The sequence below is a fragment of the Sminthopsis crassicaudata genome, chromosome 3, assembly GCF_048593235.1.
Source record: "Sminthopsis crassicaudata isolate SCR6 chromosome 3, ASM4859323v1, whole genome shotgun sequence".
Lineage (NCBI taxonomy): Eukaryota > Metazoa > Chordata > Mammalia > Dasyuromorphia > Dasyuridae > Sminthopsis > Sminthopsis crassicaudata.
Window position 1 is genome coordinate 650525755 of NC_133619.1, and position 20841 is coordinate 650546595.

The 20841-nt window shown below is 39.6% G+C and overlaps 1 protein-coding gene across 3 annotated transcripts in view; it reads right to left on the minus strand.

Moving 5' to 3' along the window:
- Positions 1-20841, minus strand: part of LOC141564635 (zinc finger protein 74-like) — a 101211-nt gene that overhangs the window by 26071 nt on the left and 54299 nt on the right. The window contains exon 1 of one of the 3 annotated variants that reach the window (XM_074307352.1): positions 5263-5342. The exons of 1 other annotated variant lie outside the window; for it this stretch is intronic. The gene's annotated coding sequence lies outside the window, so the exon portion shown is untranslated. Of the gene's footprint in view, positions 1-4909; positions 5036-5262; positions 5343-20841 lie in introns of those variants that run through there. One more of the 3 variants, XM_074307353.1, reaches the window with a different exon arrangement.

Sequence of the window (20841 nt, forward strand, 5' to 3'; positions counted from 1 at the left end):
CACCAGTACTGCTTTTCTCATGTTTTCATTGTCTATGAGAGCTACTATACTTCTTAGAGATTTTTCCCCACAAAAGTATATGTAATGATCACCTAAATCAAATTCACCCATCTATAGAATAGGGATAAGTTTTTATTTTTCCTAGGATCACAAGTCTCAGGAAATCAGAGGGCTAATAGTCATCTTAAAATTAATATTCAAAACAATGTAGAGGAAGGCAGTCTGTTGTAAGGGAAAGCGCAGTGGGTTTTGTGCCAGGCATAAAGCATTAGTCATAGAAACAATTTTGTACATTAAAAAATTTGGAGGTTAATAAATTTAAGAAAGTGAATGAGCATAATAACTGGTTCAACAAACTCAAAGGTCTCAAATATAGTAATCACTACGAAATACTGGAAAAACTAGAAAACTATCTGGCAGAAAGCATATAGACCAGCATCTCATATGAAAAACCTAAATGAATATGTGACTTACAAAGCTCACCCAGGAAAAAGAACTGTACTGGAAGAAGATGAAAATTAAGGTAAAATGGAGTAATTAGATCACATGAAAAAGCACAGATGACTAGGGATAGTAAAGGGAAAGAAAGGAGGAAAATAAGCATTATCTGGAGCTTAATCTCATCAGTTTGGGCCCAAAGAAGGAATAATATACCCTCTCAGATTTATCTTATCTTACAGAGAAGTAGGAGGAAAAAGGGGAAAGAAAAGGAAAAGGCTGGTTAGAAGGGAGGGTAGAAAAGAGAAGAGGGAAAGGGATGGGAGGCGGGGTGATAGAAGGAAGAGCAGGCTAAGGAAAGGATTGATCCTAAAACACTAGTGAGGACGGACAGGGTACAAAGAGAGAAAATAAATTAGAAGGAAATATATAGTTACTTATCACAACTGCGAAAGTGAATGGAATGAATTCTCCCATAAAACAGAAGCAGAAAGCAGAGTGGATAAGAAAATAACCCTACAATATGCTTTTTACAAAAAATACATTTGAAACAGAGAGATATATACATAATACATGTTAACACTGAAGCAAAATATATTCTGCTTCTAGTAAACCAAAAAAAAAAAAAAAAAAAAAAAAAAAAAAGCAGGGATAAGCAATTCTGATCTCAGATAAAGCAAAGCCAAAAATAGATCTAATTAAAAGATACCAAAATAAATGTGATAGAAGTATCCAATTATTATTGATGAATCAAGTGATGGACATGACTATGTACAGGATATGGAAAATAAATCTTATTTCTTAAAAAAAAAAATAAAAAGGAAAGGAAGGAAACGCTCACAAATTAAAAGAACTTGGAGACAATTTTTCAAGTATTGATAAAAGAATACATCACCAAATATTAGAAGGAATCACAGAAAAATAAAATGAACAATTGTTATCACATAAAAAAATACTTATGCATCTAAAATTGAATGGGAATCAAATGGAGAAAAGACTTTCAGAGTTTCTCTGATAAAAGCCTCAAGCACAAAATATAATTTTTTAAATTTTTTCATTTATGCCGATTCTCTGCGACCCCATTTGAGAAAATCCCAAATAGAAAAATCTTGGCAGATACTGATGTATCCAAATCCAATATCTTTGGTTTTGCCATTCCTTCAACTCATTTTACAGATGAGGAACTGAGATAAGTGAAATGACTTGCCCAGGTTCATACAGCTAGTAAGTATAGGAAGTCACATTTGAACTTAGGTCTTCCTGATTCCAGATCTGGCATTCTATCAAGTGCACTATTAGTTACCCATTCTCCAACACACTTAGAGTCAAAAGCTATCAAGCAAGTTTTCTTCTTTTTTTTTTTATTTAAAATTTTTTGAGTTCCAAATTCTATTTCTCCTCCACTCATTGAGAAGGCTAGAAATACTTGCGTCATTATGTATACAAAGTCACATAAAACATTTTCACATTTCTATTAGCTACAGTGAGAAAAAAGAAAAGAAATGCACTTCAGTCTACACTCAAAGTCCATCATTTCTCTCCTGAGAGGTAAATGGTCTCTCATCATGAGTACTTCTTTGTAATGATAAGGATTGCTAAGTTTTTCATAATCAACCTATCCTTATAATATTTGCTATTACTGTGTATAATATTCTCTTAGTTCTGCTCACTTCCCTTTGCATCAGTTCAGACTAATTTTTTCTGAAACCATCCTGCTTTTTTTTTTAATTTTTTGTATTCATTTTGAACTTAAACACACAAAGAACTAGAACAAAAGGAACATTTCCATATTCATAAAACATAAAAAGAGGATTGAATATGAAACCATGTATTTCCATTTCACATTATTTACTTTTTTTGGAAAACTATATAATAAATTCTACATAACATTTTCAAAGCTAGACTGCTTTTCTGTGCTTCTTTCTAAGTTTTCTTTTTATTCTGTTGTTTATTTCTCCCCAACCTGTCTTAGAAAAAGCTACCTAGAAAAGACACAAATATATGTATATTTGTAAAAGCATAGTACTTCTATTTATCAGTTTTTCCTTTAGGGATGGATAGCATCTTCCTTCATAGGTTCATTATAACCGATTGGAGATTATATATAATATTCAATATATATAATATTCAAATGACTTAGTTATTTAAAGTTGTTCTTAGAACCATATTGTCGTTACTGAGTGCAATGTTCTCTTGGTTCTGCTCTTTTCACTTTTCATTATTTCATACAAGCCTTTCCATGGTTTTTCTAAAATCTACAACTCATTATTTCTTACAACACAATAACATTCCATCAGGTAGCATGGCACAACTTATTTAGCCATTCCCCAAATGCCGGTGTACCCTTGTTTTCCTCTTTCTTAGTTCTTTGCCACAACAAAGAGAATTGCTATTTGAGCAGCTCTATTTGAGAATGTATAAGTTCTTTTCCTTTTTCCCTGGTGACTTTAGGAAACAGATTTAATAGTGCTATTGCTGGGTTTCATAACTCTTTGGGCGTAATTCCTGGCTGGCTCAGTTCCCCATTCCAGGATAGGGAATGAGTGTCCTGATTTTTCAATATTCACTTCAACATTTATCATTTTCTCTTCTATTATTTGAGCCAATCTGATAGGTGTGAAATGACATCTCAAAGTTGTTTAACTTGTTTCTCTAATCAATAACTGAGAGCACTTTTCTCTTAACTATATAGTTTTAATTTCTTCATTGAAAAACTATCTGTTCACATCCTTTGACCATGTATCCACTGGGAAATTATACATCTTCTTATGAATTTGACAAAGTATGAAAATTTTATCTGAGAAACTGTCCATAAAAAAATTTTCCTCAATTTTCTGCTTTCCCTCTCCAATCTTGATTTTATTTGTAACACACCTTTTTTTTTTAATACAACTTTTTAAATTTAACATAATCAAGATTATCCATGTCACACTTCACAATGTTCTCTATCTGCTGTTTACTCAGAAATTGTTCTATCCATGTGTCTTGACAGGTAATATCTTCTAATTACCTTATATCTCTTTATATCTAGATCATGTATCCATTTTGATCTTATCTTGGCAAAGGGTGTAAGAGAGAGCAATCTGACCCTCCAGTTATCCCAACACTTTAACCAAATACTGAATTCTCATCTCAAAAGCTTCCATCTTTTCGTTTGTTACTATAATCATTTGCTCCTATGTATTATATATGTCAATGGTCCTCAAACTTTTTAAATAGGGGCCAGTTCCCTGTCCCTCAGACTGTGGGAAGCCGGATTATAGTAAAATCAAAAGCTCGCCCTGCCTCCGCCCCTCAGCCCGTTTGCCATAACCCGCCGGCCGCAGAAACGTCCTCAGTGGGCCGCATGTGGCCTGGTAGTTTGATATAATCTTCCAGTGATTCATTTTTCCACTTCTAATTTGGTACCAAATGCCTTCAATAATTATTGCCTTACAATATAGTTCAAAGTCTGGTACGGCTAACCCTCCTTCCTTGACATTTCTTTTCATTAATTCATTTGAACTGACTTGTTCTTCCTAGTGAGTTTAATTATTTTTTTATTCAAATAATTTTGGAGTGATTTAATTGCGATGGCATAAAATAGATTAAAGCAAATTGTCATTTTTATGATATTGGCTTCATCTATCCATGAACAATTACTCCACATTTCGACCTGGTCTCACATAAAAAGGGCTTTACTCAGGTTCATACAGTAGCTGGGTGGTTTTTGGCGGGTACGGTCCCAGGTATTTTGCGCTGTCTGCAATGATTTTGTGAGGTATCTTTACTACCTCTTCCTGCAGGACTCTATTGGGGACCTAGGAAGTGCAGGTGACTTTTATGGACTTGTGTCGTAGGTTGCTGTTTGACAAAATTAATCGCTTCTAGCTTTTTAGCTGACTCTAGGATTTTCCAAGTATGTCATCAGCATCACCTGACAAAAGAAATCGTTTTATTACGTCATTGTCCATTCTTTGAATTGCTTTTTCTTCTCTTACGGGCCCGCTATTCCTAACGTGCTACTTGTGACGTGGGCGGCCCCGGCAATGTTTTACTCTGGATCTTACGGGGAAGGTTCCAGCTCGCCCCCATCACCCGGTGCAGGCGGCCGGGTGGAGGTGGAGGCTCCGTTTTTTCATTTTAAGGAAAGATTCCTTTATAGCTATGTTGTTTTTTTGTTTGTTTTTTTTTAATAGGAAGGAGTTTTTTGCCAAAAGGGTTTGTTTCTGCCTCTGTTGCCGTATTCAGGATTTCTGTCACTTCCGCTGACTGACATGATTATATCGACTGTAACTGTTACTTTAACTTAACTTAATAACTGTTCATTTTCCTTCTGTTAACCCCCCCCCCCACGGGCTCGCAGGTACACACCACGTGACACACTGTTGCTGCCCTGCCTTCCTCCCAGCTGTAAAACTAGGATCCGCGTGATCCTTTGGCCAGACGAGGCCGGCCTGCGCCTCCCACGGGCCGCGGGCTTCCTCCTTACCTTTGCGGCTCGCCCCACACCCACACCGCGGGGAACTTTGCCTCCACTCCGGACCCAGGTCTCCCGTGGAGAGCGCCACCTCGGACAGTCCGTCTCGCTCGCCTCGCCACCCTCCCCACTTCGCCCCAATTCCCCGGATGCAATCCGCCGCTGCAGAGCCGGGCCGGCCTGGCCGGGGGCTCCCTGGCTCAGCGCCCGTCCACGCCCTCGGACCCTCGATTATCCGGGAAATGGACAATTTTGCAAAGAGAAGCCCCCCGCCTCCCGCTCCTTCTACAATAAGCCCCCCGAGGAGTCGCAGGAAGAGAGCGGACCCAGGTCCAAGCTGGGCTCCAAGGGCGAAAGGGCCTTACTGGTGATGAACTGAGGTCTCCAGGGCGCGCGATGGAGACAAGGAAGCTCCGGGGCCGGCGAAGAAGAACACCACAGGGGCCCGCCCCCAGCCCCGCCCCCGTCTCCTCCCCCAGCCTTTGATCTTGGGCATGCGCGGCCGCGAGAACTACATTTCCCAGAAGGCCGCGCAAACGCTTTTCTTCCGCTTCCTCACTTTTTGCCCTTCCCCTCAACAGTGACGCAAGCCCGCTCTAGCGATTCGGGGCGGCCCTAGGATGGCGGGCCAGCCTTAAATCCAGAGCCCTCAAACTCCCCTGGGGACCCCTGTCCGCTACTGGGTGGGAGGACCCTGAGTCCCCCGAAGTCCCCTCTCTCTTATCTCGGGCATGAGAAGCCCGTTTCCCCCCTCGCCCCCCTCCGGACGTGGGAGAACTGTGTTTCCCCACTAAGGCTGAGGTCCCCAACCCGGAACAACCGGAGAAGCCCCTCGAGGTCTCCCCCTCCCTGACCACTCGGAGTGCCGCAGCTCTTCTCGGTCCGGCCCACACTCCCCCGGCCCCACCCGGTGCCTCCTCGCCCCGCCCCCGTCGTCTCCAACCACCTCTAACCCTCCCCGCAGAGAGAGCCTGCTCTTCCCCACCCCCACATCCGACCCGAAGCCGACTCCTCCTCAGTTTAGACCCAGACTGACCCTGCCTTGGTCTCCCCCGGAGGGCGCCTATTCTGCTGCCTCGGGATTCTGCCCTCCCCGAGCCCGTCCCGACTGCCTGCCCTTCCCCGGGGTCTCCGCTGTCCCCACCCCCATCTCGGACCCAGCCAGCATCTAGGCTCCCTCCCCTCGGCCCCCGAGGAGGTCTGCGAGGTCCCCCTGGCTCCCTCCGCATTTGGAAGACGGGTGGGGGAGGGGAGGGGTGCACCCCGATTATTGTCAACATTAATTGGTTCTCAAAGCGGATCCTCCCCACTTCCCCCCAACGTTTCCCTCTGGGAACTTGTTCTCAAGGGACTAAAGCCCCCAGCCTGCTTTCTCCGGTCCTGAGGGCAGGCCCAAGGCCGCTCACGTGCTCCGGTGGTCAGTGTGTGAAGTGCCTACTGTGTGCAGGTGCTGGGCTAAGCGGGAGCCACACCAGAAAGGCGGGACAAAGACTTTCAGGAGGGAGCACCCGGTGCTAGAGGAGCCTGGGGAGGCAGTGAGGGGTGGAGCCTTCTCCGGGCTCCCCGCGGTCACGCGCAGCTCTGGACTCCGGACTCCTCCTCCTGCAGCCCCTTCCCTCCGGGGTCTCCTGCTTGTCCGACCCTCCAGGCCCTCTGCTGATCTTCGGGTCACCCCAGCTCACTCTGGGCTCAGGGGCGCCCCTCACGCTCCACTCCGGGTCCTCCCCTTCCCTTGGGGATCCTCCCCTGGTTGCAGCCATCCTCTCCAATCTCCTCATCCAGCTCTTCCCTCTCTGCGGCCTTCCATCCGGGTGCCTCGGGGGCATCTCCCACCGCCAGCAGCCTCCTACTCTGTGGGGCCCACAGGCTCCCGGAGCTGATCCCGGTCTGCGCTGTGAGACGTCGGGCCGCACTGAGAGACATCAGTGTGAGACTTCGGGCCGCACTCAGAGACGTCGGGCCGCACTGTGAGACATCAGTGTGAGACGTCGGGCCGCACTGAGAGACGTCGGGCCGCGCTGTGAGACATCAGTGTGAGACGTCGGGCCGCACTGAGAGACATTAGTGTGAGACGTCGGGCCGCACTGAGAGACAGTGTGAGACGTCGGGCCGCGCTGTGAGACATCAATGTGAGACGTCGGGCCGCACTGAGAGACATCAGTGTGAGACTTCGGGCCGCACTGAGAGACATCAGTGTGAGACTTTGGGCCGCACTCAGAGACGTCGGGCCGCGCTGTGAGACGTCGGGCCGCGCTGTGAGACGTCGGGCCGCACTGTGAGACATCAGTGTGAGACGTCGGGCCGCACTGAGAGACGTCGGGCCGCGCTGTGAGACATCAGTGTGAGACGTCTGGCCGCACTGAGAGACATCAGTGTGAGACGTCGGGCCGCACTGAGAGACAGTGTGAGACGTCGGGCCGCGCTGTGAGACATCAATGTGAGATGTCGGGCCGCACTGAGACGTCGGGCCGCACTGAGAGACGTCGGTCCGCACTGAGAGACGTCGGTCCGCACTGAGAGACATCAGTGTGAGACGTCGGGCCGCACTGAGAGACGTCGGGCCGCAGAGGGGCGGGCAGACCGCTTGTCAGTTCTCCCAGCATGGGGTAGGATTAGAAGATCCAGTCCCAGAAAGTGAGGCCTTTGTGGAGCAGACCGGTGTGCGCGTTCTCTTTTGTGTGTTACACTAGAGAGTTCTGTACTGCCTCTTTGTCCGGTAGTCTCACTCCTGGTCTTACTGGCTCTCCTTCCTGAACACAAGAAGAGACTGAGATTACTTATTTTCCTGGGGAAAATAATAGCTTGCATTTACACGGTAATTTAGTGCCTGCCAAGCACTTTAAAGTTCTGGCTCATTTGATCCGTGGAGCAAGGTGCTGTGAGTATGCCCATTTTACAGATTGGGAGATTCAGGCAGTAAAAGTTTAAATGACTCGCCCGGGTTTGCCCAGCTGGTCAGTATCTGAGACTGAATTTGAACTTGGTGGTTTCAGGAAGCTGGGAGCACAGTGGATAGAGCACAGGACTTGAAGTCAGGAAGACTCCTTTTCCTGAGCACACTCTGCCCTCCAACACTTAGTAACTTTGAGACTCTGCTTGTCAAGATTGAAAGGGAAGCAGAAAACCAGGAAGAATTTTTTTTTTTACATTCATTATAGGCTCTGATAAAGGCCTCATTTCTAAAATATACAGAGAATTGATTCAAATGTATAAGAATACAAGCCAATCATCAACTGATAAATGATCAAAGGATATAAACAGACAATTTTCAGACGGAGAAATTAAAGCAATTTTGTCATATTAAAAAAATGTTCTAGGGGCAGCTAGGTGGTGCAGTCGAGAGAGCACCAGCCCTGAAGTCAGGAGGAAGTGAGTTCAAATTTGATCTCAGACACTTAACACTTCCTAGCTGTGTGACCCTCAGCAAGTCAAGCCCAATTGCCTAGGGGAAAAAAAAAAAAGGCCTAAATCACTACTGATTAGAGGAATGCAAATTAATGGGATACCACTATGTACTTCTCAGGTTAGCTAAAAAATGATAAATGCTGGAGGGGATGTGGGAAAACTGGTAACACTAAAGCATTGTTAGTAGAGTTGTAAACAGATCCAACAACTCTGGAGAGCAATTTGGAACTATGTTTAAAGGGTTGTCAAATTTCATATGGAATTTGGAGTAAAGAGCATGCCCTTTGATCTAGCAGTTTCTTTACTGGGTCTTTATTCATTTGTGGGAAAGGACCCTCAAAATGTACAAAAATGTTTGTAGCAGCTCTTTTTGTAATGGCAAGGAACTGGAAACTAAGTAGATGCCCATCAGTTGGAGAAAGGCTGAGTAAATATGGTATATGAATGTTATGTAATATTATTATTCTATAAAAAAGGATCAGCAGGATGATTTCAGAAAAGTCTGGAGAGACTTACATTAACAGATGCTGAGTGAAATGAGTAAAACCAAGAGAACACTGTACACAGCAACAAGATTATATGTGATGATCAACTCCAATGGATTTGGCTCTTTTCAACAATGAGGTGATTCAGGCCAATGGAGACAGCCATCTACATCCAGAAAGATGACTATGGGGGACTGAATATGGATCCCAACTCAGTATTTTCATCTTTTTTGTTGTTTGACTTTTTTCCCATTTTTTTTCCCTTTTTCATCTGAGTTTTCTCATGATGCATGATAAATGTGCGCATATGTTTAGAAGAATTGCACATGTTTAACCTATATTGGATTATTTGCTGTCTAGGGGAGGGGATTAGGGGAAGGCGAGGATAAACTTTGGTTTTAGTAAGGGTGAATGTTGAAAACTATCTTTGCATGTATTTTGAAAAAAAGGCTATTGATAAAATTGTTTACATCCAACAAATATATGTGTGTGTTGGTATCTGTTGAGACAAATTATCTGGTAACTGGAGAATGGCTACAGTTACAGTGAAGACCTAGAAAATTTTAGATGAACTGATGCTGAGCAAAACAAACAAAGCCAGAAATACATTGTGCCCAGTAACAAGATTGTGTGATCTACTATGAAAGGCTTCTCAGTGGTTTAGTGATCCAAGGCAATCCCAATAAACTTTGGATAGAAAATACCATCTGCATCCAGAAACAGAACTATGGAAATTGAACAAAAATCAACACAGGCTATTCAATTTTTTTTTTTCCTCTCCTGTGGTTTTTCCCCCTTTTGATTTGATTTTTCTCTCTTAACATGATTCATAAAGAAATGTGTATTTTCTTGTGGTATATGAGTATTATGGAATATTATTGTTCTGTAAGAAATAACCAGCAGGATGATTTCAGAGAGGCCTGGATGAATTGATGCTGAGTGAAATGAGCAAAACCAGAAGATCATTATACACGGCAACAACAAAATTATATGATGATCAATTCTGATGGATGTGGCATCTCTTCAAATGATTTAAAATAGTTCCAAATGTTTAATAATGAAGAAAGTCATCTACATCCAGAGAGAATATTATGGGAAATGAGTGTATACCACAACATATCATTTCCACTCTCTGTTATGGCTTGCTTGCATTTTTGTTTTCCTTCTCAGGTTTTTTTCTTTCTTTTTAGATCCGATTTTTCTTGTTCAGCCAGATAGCTATATAAATATGTATACATATATTGGAGTTAACATATACTTTAACATATTTAACATGTATTGGACTACCTGCCACCTAGGGGAGGGGTTGGAGGGAAGGAAGGGAAAAATTGGAACAGCAGGTTTTGCAAGAGTCACTGTTGAAAAATTACCCATGCATATGTTTTGTAAATAAAAAGTTATAATAAAAAAAAAAATAATAAAGAATGTAATGGGAAAAACATTAAATAAATAAATTTAATAAAGAAAAAAATAAATGTGTCTTTTCAAAGTTAGCATACATGTATAACCAGAAAAAAATAAACAATTTAAAAAAAACTAAAAAAATAAAAAAATAAAATAAAAAGTTACGGTATAGGAATGCTAAGGCTTATTGTAGAGGAGTAAAGAGAAGCCTTAAAATTTTAGGGAAAAACTCAATCCATTCTTAGAGCTTTTTGCACACTATGAGATTTTTGATTCTTCTAAAATCTATGCAGCAGAAAGAGCCCTTCACTCATCATATCCACAAGTTTTATCTCTAACAAGATTACAAATATGAACTCCAGATGAAGGTCTTCCCACAATGAATATCTTGTCTGGTCCATCATCTACCAAAAAATAATTCTTCATGGAAAACATTCATAAGTCTTCTCTCCACGCTAATCTTCTGATAAGAGATACTCTCAGACTGAAGGCCCTCCCATATTGAATGTAAATAGGCCTGTTCCCAATATGAAATTTCTGCTAAGAAGCTCTATATTCCAATGCCTTTTCACATTCATTACAGATATAAGATTTCTATCTTGTGAATTTTCTGAACGAAATAGGGGTTGGCTTTCCATATGATTATAGTAATGGTATTTTTCCTCTAGTGTAAATTCTCTAATGTTTAGTACCAGAAAAATATACATTTTCTTTCTTTTTTTATTTAATACTTTATTTTTTTCTAGTTACAAGTAAAACATTTTTTTTACATTTCTTTTTAAAACTTTGAGTTCCAGATTCTCTCCCCTTCTCCTTCCTCATCTCACATTGAGAAGGCACATATGAAGTTATGCAAAATATGTCCATAAAAGTCGTGTTATGAAAGAAAATATAGCTCTCCTCTGCAAAAAAAAAAAAAAAAAAAAAAAAAAAAACTCATTAAAAATTAAGAGAAAAAAAGATGCTTCAATCTGTATTCAACCGCAATCAGTTTTTTCTCTTAATATGTCCTTCATATTATGTCCATCATAAGTCCTTCAGAGTTCTTGGATCATTGTGTTGTTGAAAATAAGTCACTCACAGCTGATCATACCATAACATTTTTATTATTTGTACACAGTATATTTCACTTTGGATGAACTTGTGATTTTTCTGAGAAAATCCTATTTATCATTTCTCATAGACACATAGCACAATTTATCCAGGCATTACCCAACTGATGTGTATCCTCTTAATTTCCAATTCTTTGCCTTGAGAAAAAAAGGTGCTACAAATATTTTTGTAAATCTAGGTCCTTTCCATTTTTAAAAAATTTCTTTTTGGATACATGCCTACTAGTGGTATTATTAGGTCAATAGATATGCATGATTTTATAGTCCTTTGGACTAGTTCATATCTTCAGTCATTTATCAATTGAAGAATGGGTCTTATTTTTTATAAATTTGGTTCATTTTCCTATATATCTGAGAAATGAAGCCTTCATCAGAAAAACTTGCTTCAAAATTCTTTTCACAATCACTATTGCTATCTGTATTTCTCTCCCTTACTCCCCCCACCCTGTTTCTTTATTCTGTTCTCTCCTTCCTTTTACCCTGTCCCTCCTCAAAAGTCTTTTGCTTTGGATCACCCCCTTCCAATATGCTCTCTCTTTCTATCACCCTTTTACCTTGTCTATCCCTTTCTCCTCTGACTTTCCTGCAGGGTAAAATAGATTTCTATACTCACAGAATAAGGTTCACTTATTCCCTTTCCCTTCCCCCCCCCATTTGTTTCCACTGCAAAAGCTTTTTCTTGCTGTTTTTATGTATGGCAGATGATTTAATACATTCCACTGGAGAAGTTACTTTTCAAAAGGGATTGAGGAATCCTGGAAGAACAGAGAAACATTCTTAGTCAAGATATAAACAGGAAATTTGGGACTTAAACTTTTGGAGAATTTCCTCTCTAAAGGATTTCTCAGTTTGTAGAACTTCAAAGTCAAGAGAGGGGCAATTACAATTCTAACAAAACTAATCAAAGAACCCTGAAAATTGTTCTAGAGAGGGGACTTCTAAGTGTGCATTGCAAACCTGTCTGCTTATTTAAATCTGTGTATATGGAAAATTATACCCACAGAGATGAGAGGAAAAATTTTGCCAGTGAGTGCTTATGTCTGTTTTGTGCAGATTGTGGTCGATTGTTATCTGAGTTTTTTCCAGCCATGTGTGCTTTAACTACCCTTTCCCCATTGCCGAAGGGTAAGGAATGTTCACATTATTTAAAAGCATAGTCTTATTTTTTCTACTTTTGTAATATTGTCCATCTTGGTGGATGCAGAGAGAAAGATAGAAGGGCATCTTTTTTCTTCCCTGACTACAGACTTTTAGGGCTTCATAAACCAATTAGAGGTTAACCAGAGACTAAAATGCAATTTCTCTACTGTGAATTTCCAAATTGGGGTTTGAATGCTTTCGAGATGTCCAAATGAGTTTCAGGGTAACAGTCTGTAGAAATTTGCTTTAAGGAAAAGTAAGATTAGGAGGAGATTCGAGACCAACCCTTGGTATGTCTTTGACCAAGTATTTTCCTTCCCCAGATAGATTTAAGAAGTCAAAGAAAATTCCTGGGTCTTTGAATAGCTCCCCTTAGCAGAGGTTTAACAAGTACTAGTTAAATTTGTGATTGTTTTGGTCTATCAGTCTAGTCCAATTCTTCTTGATCCTATTTGGGGTTTTCTTGGCAAAGATGCTGCAATACTTTGCCATTTTTTTTTCTCTTGTTCATTTTACAGATGAGAAACTAAAACAAATTTAATTGGCTTATCCAGGGTGACATAACTAGGAAGTGTTTGTGGCCAGATTTGAACACATAAAGATGAGTCTTCCTGCTTCGAAACCCAATGTTCTATTCCCTATGGTGCCACCTTGTAAATATGAAAGAAATGGGTTTAACTCAGAGAAGCAACTAAAAAGTAAGTGAAGCTCAATTCTGGGTTAATTTTTTTCTCCCTGCTTTCAAATACAGGCTACCTCAGAGATATTGGGGGCTCTGTATCAGACCACAGCAATAAAGTAAACCTCACAATAAACCAAGTCACATGAATTTTTCTTGTTTTTGTGGTTTGTACTTCATTCTGGAAGAGGACCATGACATCAGAGAGCCATGATGCAAGGGAATTGGATTTAATTGAGACTACTGTTCATGAAGTGAAAATAAAGGCATTGAGTGAAGTGATGATGTGAAATAAAAATATGAAATAAATTTGGGAAAACTTGGTTAGTGACATGGAATAAACATGACATAGACATCCATCACAAGTTACAAAGGTTTGCCATTTATTTTATGAAATAATAGCTCAGGGACCTAACAGGACAGAGTCAAGTAATTCAGCAACTTGTTTTTGGGGGGCCATGACTTTTTATACCTTAGAGGAAGGAGAGGGGGAAAAAGGCAAGATTGAGAGAGTGACAAGGATGTGTATTGAGATATTGAGACTATCTTAAAGATGCTATGAAGACAGTCTGGGAAAACTGAGTTCTCATCATGGTTAATAATAGAAACAGGATGGACTCTCTGGATTTGTTCACAAGCTGGTTCCCATCAGATTGATAAATATAATACTGGAAAATATTACAAAAACTGAGTTGATACAGCAGCGGCAGGTTTGAGACGGTTGACTTCAATTTTGAAAGAAGTTCTACTGTGGATAAAATACCTTCAAACAGCACTGATGAGGTAAGGGTAGCAATTCCTAGTCCAAAATATACATGTGATAAATTCACAATAGCTATTCTCCTTGCCAAAAGGAAGGTTTATTTAGGAGAAGAGGTTACAGACAAAACAAAGAGGTATAATAGGCCCCAGGAGGGCCCATCAGAGTTGGGAGAGCAATAGGGTTACCAAGGAAAGAAGTTTGGAAGAATCTATTAAAGGAATAAGCCATGAGGCCTAAGAATGCCATTGACTGGCAGGTTAGATCCATCAAGGGTTTAGCCAACTAAGCAGAGTTAGCCAGAGGAAAGAGAAAGTTACCATTAAAGTGAAGACATTGGGAGGAAGGGAGAGAGGGAAGGGGAGAAGGGGAGAGGGGGGGAGAGGGGGAGAGAGAGAGAGAGAGAGAGGGGTGGGGGGGACAGGGGGAGGGACAGAGGGAAGAGAAGGGAGGGAGAGAGAGGGGGGGAGGGGGAGGGAGAGGGAGAGGGAGAGGGAGAGGGAGAGGAAGGAAGGGAGAACCTCATAGTGAACCTAGTGCTAAAAAGGATGTAGCAAAGATCTTCATCATGGGCACCTCTTTTATAGGAGAAATACAATCTTGGGGGATTTCTCAGGGGAGGAGGGGAAGACCAGGAAAGACCTGAGTAGCTCAAGGAGAGACATCAAAGGGGAGCCTGATGGAATGTACTGCAGACCAAGTCCCAGACCTTCTAAATTTATGCTAATCATTATCTCAAAGATTGTTTAAAGATGCCCAAAAGTTTGAAGGATAGAGAGTAGAGACTGATAAGGAGTTCCGTTCTTACAAATCACTCTATACAAGCAGGATGGCCTTGGTTATAGGCCTGAAAATAGCCTATTGGGCTTCTTCCTGACTGGGGAGGAGAGTAAGCTCAAAGTTCACATCAGCATCACTTGCGACAGAGAAATCTTTCATGAGAGGAAGGTTCAATCAATGAGGCAAAACTTCTTTGTCATGTTTTACGAAATTTCCACAGCAATTTTCTTCAGCAATCACTCCCCTGAGCAGTCAGCTGCCATCCACATCGAGGCGAGACCCTCCACTAGCAAAAAGATTTAATGTACTTAAGGCTCATGTTATGATTAGCATTGTTTTTTGCAATAAAGTTTTGAATACTATTGCACACTTAATAGATTACCAAATTAATTATGAGTCTTACTTGAAATCAAACAGAGCTCAGGATGTTTTGTCATATAATAACTATGTTAAGTCATTCTGTCCCCTAAATCCAAGTTACTTGGACCAAGGCCCTGAAATTAAATTTTTCCTATAAAACCCACTTGTGGGCCATCCCATGGTAGCTACCTTCCTTTGGAGGAGCCCACCACAGCATTCTAACTCTTGGTGTTTTTTCCCTTCCCCGGGACATATGATATCTCCCCTAACTCCATTATGCTTCCCAATCCCACTTCTCCCTACTGCTAACTAACTCTTTAGGGTGCCAATCTTTTTAGGATTTAATCTGTCAGCTAAGGGCACACCCAACTTCGTGGGTTGCTCCCTTTCTACTGGGTAATTGTGAGTTCCACTGAGGAACTTGTTTTTCCTATGCTCTCCCATTTTATTTATTTACCATTCTCTGTGTCTATCATATCCTTTTATTTTGACTGTAACCCATTCTCCTAAATAAATCTACCTTTTGCCAAATGGCCACAGTGAATTCTTCACATGACCAATTAATTCCCAACTTTCGGTGTCTGACATCATTTGGTGACCAACCCCTCATCATAGATCACACCATAATCATGGCATTTTTGTTGTATAGTATAAAACAAATCTTGTTATTGCAAAGCTCCAAGATGTCTGGACTACTATGTGAGAAATGGGTGGGCATTTTGGTTTTCGCAGTTATGAAAATTAAATTGGAGAAATGAAACAAATTAGAAACCTGAAACCTATAAGGACATCAAAGAATAATCAAGATTGGAGTCAGGAGACCTTAATTCAAATCCATCCTCAGACAGTTGACATTTATTAGCTGTATGACCCTGAACAAGTCACTTAACTCTAATTGCCTAGCCAAAAAAAAAAAAAAAAAAAAAAAAAGAATAAGGTGCCCAATTGGATAGCTTATCCTAATGTCCTTCCTGTTCTGTTGCTCATAAGATTAGTTCCATAAGATCTGAACTTGTTTTCTTCACACTGATTGGCAATTTTTGCCAAGTTTTGTTAAATTATACTAAAGCTTATCACAAACAGCTGTTAGCAGCATAACCTAGAGAGTCTCCACGAGTGACTGGAGCATAGATGGTTCAAAGGGAGTGCTGGGCATCTTGATTGAAACGTGGACCTTTGTCAGAACAGTCAGTCAGGGAATGGCGTGACATGCACAGATGCTGGAGGGAGGCCCAGGAGGTGCTCGCCAGGGCCAGCTGAAGAACAGCTCATAGGCAGCCTAAAGCTACAGTTATACTGGATCTCCTACTTCACCCTGTTGTTATATTGCTTGTTTTATTAGGTCTCTGGGTTACAGACCTGTTAGCTATTCTGTAAGCTGTGTATTACTTCTGTTCGGAGACAGAATTATAAAAAGTAATGATTATGAGACTATTAGTCTCAAAGAGTTGGAGCTGAAGGGTTAAATTGTATGCTTAAAAGGGAGAGAATAAATTATGTTCCCCTCTTACCCTATCCCCCGAGACACACACACACACACACACACACACACACACACACACACACACAAGTTTACAAATCAGAAAGACAGCTCAATAGAGCTGCTGAAAAACTGCAGTATTGCCTAAAAGGAAACTTCAAGAGATTCTTGAAAATAGGATAAGGATTTGTGGCAATATTACGTCATCTGAGGACTGACATTCAGTAAAGAGAAATCAGAGTTATTTGTTCAAGAAACAATTCAGGTATATTTTGAAAACTCACAATTTACCTTCCTTCATATATTTAGTCTACATATAGCCCACATGTGACAATCAATAAACACATTAACTTGAGGTATTTTCTGCCTCCTGAACTTTGGAGACCCAATACTTATCATACCTTCACAATTGATGAAAATGAGCAAAAGAAAACTATCAATATTAGGTTCTCTTTGAATTTTTAAATTCTCAAGCACAAAATAAAAAGAATAATATGTGTGTATGTATATATATACATATATATATATATATACATACATAGTGTAAATCCAAATTAAAAGATTGCATATGGAACAATTTTGATTGTGTTATTTGTTATTCAGCCATTTTAATTGTGCCCAAATCTTCACAACCACATTTGGGATTTCCTTGGCAAAAATAATGGAGTGGTTTGCCATTTCCTTCTCCAGCTCATTTTATAGATGGGGAAACTGAGGTAAATAGGGTCACATAACTTGCCCAGAGTCATGCATCGAGGAGGTGTCTAAATTGGATTTGACCTTAGGTTTTCTTAAATCTTCTTGCTACCTTTCTAATATTTAGAACTTGGTCTTATTTTTGAGTTATTAAAAAAGAAATTCAGTATGGCATTTATACAGCTGTCCTGATTCCTTCTGGCCTTCCTCTTCTATTTTAAAAAGTCCATCAGTTTCTCTTTTTACTTTTTTCTTTGCTGGGATTTGAAGTGGGGGTGCAATGCCATTCTTAGGCTCTTTTACACTACCATTTTCTTTCATCCAAATTTGAAAAACAAAAAATATTTATAATAAAAATAAAAGTAAAATCAATTTCCACACTATCAATGACACAAAATGTACTTTTTATTCAACATGTTGAATCTGCACAGAGACTTCTGCAATAGTAGTTGATATTACAATAATCAGTGTTATGACACCTTTCAAAATTGTTGGTCTTTACCTTTAATATGTTGATATTGTTACCAATTATTCTTTTGATGCTACTCACCTCACTCCATATAAGTTCCTTAATTTTTAGTTGTCATCCTTAAAAGAACTGTGGCAAATATTTTCAACATTTGTTGTTATACATGTACATTCATTTTGCACATATTTACATATGAATCATGTTGAGAGAGAAAAATCAGAACAAAAGGGAGAAAATGAGAAAAAATAAACAAGGAATAAAGTGAATAAAGCATGTGTTGCTCTGGATGTAGATGGTATTTTCCTCCAAAGTTTATTGGGATTGCCTTGGATCACTAAAGCGCTGAGAAGAACCAAGTCTAATCATAAATGATCATCACACAATCTTGCTGTTGCCATGTACAATGTTTTGTTGGATCTGCTTGTTTCACTCAACATCAGTTCATATAAATATTTTCAGGCCTTTCTAAAATCTGCCTGTTTATTATTTTTATAGGACAATCATATTCTTTTATATACCATAACTTCTTTAGCCATTCCCCAATTGATGGGCATCCCTTCAATTTCCAATTTTTGGCCACCACAAAAAATATTTTTTGTACATGGGGGTCCTTTTTCTTCTTTTATGATCTCTTTGGGAGACAAACCTAATAGTGGCACTGCTAGATCAAAAGATATTCGCAGCTTTATAACCTTTTGGCATATACATGCCCCTTTGGGCATAGTTCCAGATTGCTCTCCAGAACAGTTGGATCATTTCACAACTCCATCAACAATGCATTAGTGTCTCACTTTTCCCACATTCCTCCCAATATTTATCATTATCTTTTCCTCTCTTCTGAGCCAATTTGATAGGTATGAGGTGGTACTTCAGAGTTGTTATAATTTGCATTTCTGTAAGAAATATTTTCATACACTTCAGTCCTTTTCCTTTTTCTTTGATTTAAGAGACTATGCTTTCTACTGATATCACTGAGTCAAAACACAATTTAGTGATTGGAAGTTTCACACTTTCTTCAACAGAAAAATGATCAATTTACCTATTTTTCCAGTCTTTCTAACCTTTGATTTTTTTTTCCCTTTTGTCATCATTGTTAATTTGCATTAGGGATAAGTGGAAACTCACAGATGTTTTAATTATTATTTACCTAATTATTAGATGGTTTTAAGTATATTTCTTATGCTTTCTTAAATTTAATATCATTTTTAAATAAACTAACATTTATTTCTCCCCTTATCTGCTGTCTCACAAGTGAAAACAAAAATAAAGGCCTTCATAACAAATATGCAGTCAAGAAAAATAAATTCCCTCCAGTATTTATTTCCATTTTGTCATCACCTTCACCAATCTGATAAGCTTTTTAATTGTTATTGATTTGGCATTATTTGACAAATATGGAGCATTTTCCTATGTAATTGCCAATCGTTTGTATTTCTGTCTTTGAAAATTGTCTGGGGGGCAGCTAGGTGGTGCAGTGGATAGAGCATCATCCCTGAATTCAGGAGGACCTGAGTTCAAATCTGATCTCAGACACTTAACACTTCCTAGCTGTGTGACCCTGGGCAAGTCACTTAACCCCAGCCTCAGGGGAGGAAAAATTTGTCTGTTCCTGGGTTTCAATCATAGGTCTATCAGGAGATTTCTTTTATAAATCTATAACCATTCTTTAAATACCTTGAATATGAGGTTTTTAACCAGGGAAACTTGCTACATATCTTTTCCCCAGTTAATTGCTTACCATTAAAATTTGAGATATTATGTGATGGAAATAGTTGATTTAATTTTCATGATCTTTCCTATCCCTTGTTTAGTGATGAGCCCTTCTCCCTTAAATGATTGTAGAATATATCTTCTTTGTGGTTTCTATAATTTTTGTAAGGTAACTTTTTAGACTAAGTCATATATACATTTAGATTTAATCTGGTATACAATATGAGATGTTGGTCTACACCAAGTTGCCACCAGACTGTTTTCTAGTTTGAGTTTTGTTTTGTTTGTTGGTTTGTAATTTTTAGTCTTTTGTAGTAATTAATAGGTACTGCTACTGTCAATAAAGTGTTTGATTTATTAAAACACAAAGTTACAGCAATAATTTTTTAAATGTATTATTTTCTTTTTATTTTTAGTTACAAATTCCATTTCTCCCCTTACCTACCTGTTCAAATGGTAAGAAATGTAATGCCAATTAACAATTAACAGAACTTATATGAAGTTGTACAAAATATTTCTGAACTAACCTTGTTGGGAGGCAGAAAGGGAAAAAATAAAGAAGAAAGTTTAAATCTGTACCCCTAATTTATCAGTTCATTAACCAGGTGTGGATTTCATTTTTCATCATGAGCCTTTTGGAATTGTAGTAGACCAATTATCAATCAATTAATTATTAAGTCTTTCACAATTGATCATTGTTAGGATCCTTACAAGGTGCTAAGTCACTAGAATTGATAGAGACAATAATTATCTAATTTAGCATGGCTCAGTATGATTGATCTGATCCTACAAGGAGATGTTATAGGTCAGAACTTGAAGCAAGATACTAAGTGGAATTGATGAGGTAATGATTCTCTAACTGACAAGTACTTAATACTTACTATAATTCCACAAGATTCACACCTTTAAGAGAGCATATATAAGGAGGAGCTCACAAGCCCACTCTTGGAGGCGGAGACAGATTCATTCCATTTTCCAACTTTGTGCTGGCTGGAGGCTGAAGTATAAACCTTTGGATTTGGAGCTAGAGACAGAAGCTGGCAGAGGCAAAGGACTAGAGGCAAGATCCAGAAGGCCTCCAGAAAACTAGCCAAGCCCCAAGTGAAGGAGATAAGAATTTGATGGAGACAATAAAGGATTTGGACTTTAATCCCTGGCTGCATTTGGGGTGATTACTCTGAACTGAAACTAAGGCTGCCTCAAGAAGCCTTCCAGGAAACCTGCTCTCAGAGAATATTATATTTAGAGAAGAATATTGCTGTTTTGTGAACATTTTTCTCCTGGTTCTACTCCTTGGTTCTTCACATTGTATCAGTTCATATAAATCCTACCAGCCTCCATTTCTTAAACCATTCCCTTCATTTTTTATGCCAAAATAATATTCCATCAAATTCTTACAATATTATTTTGCTGTTTCACAATTGATCGTATCCAATTCTTTGTTACCACAAAAACAACTGCTAG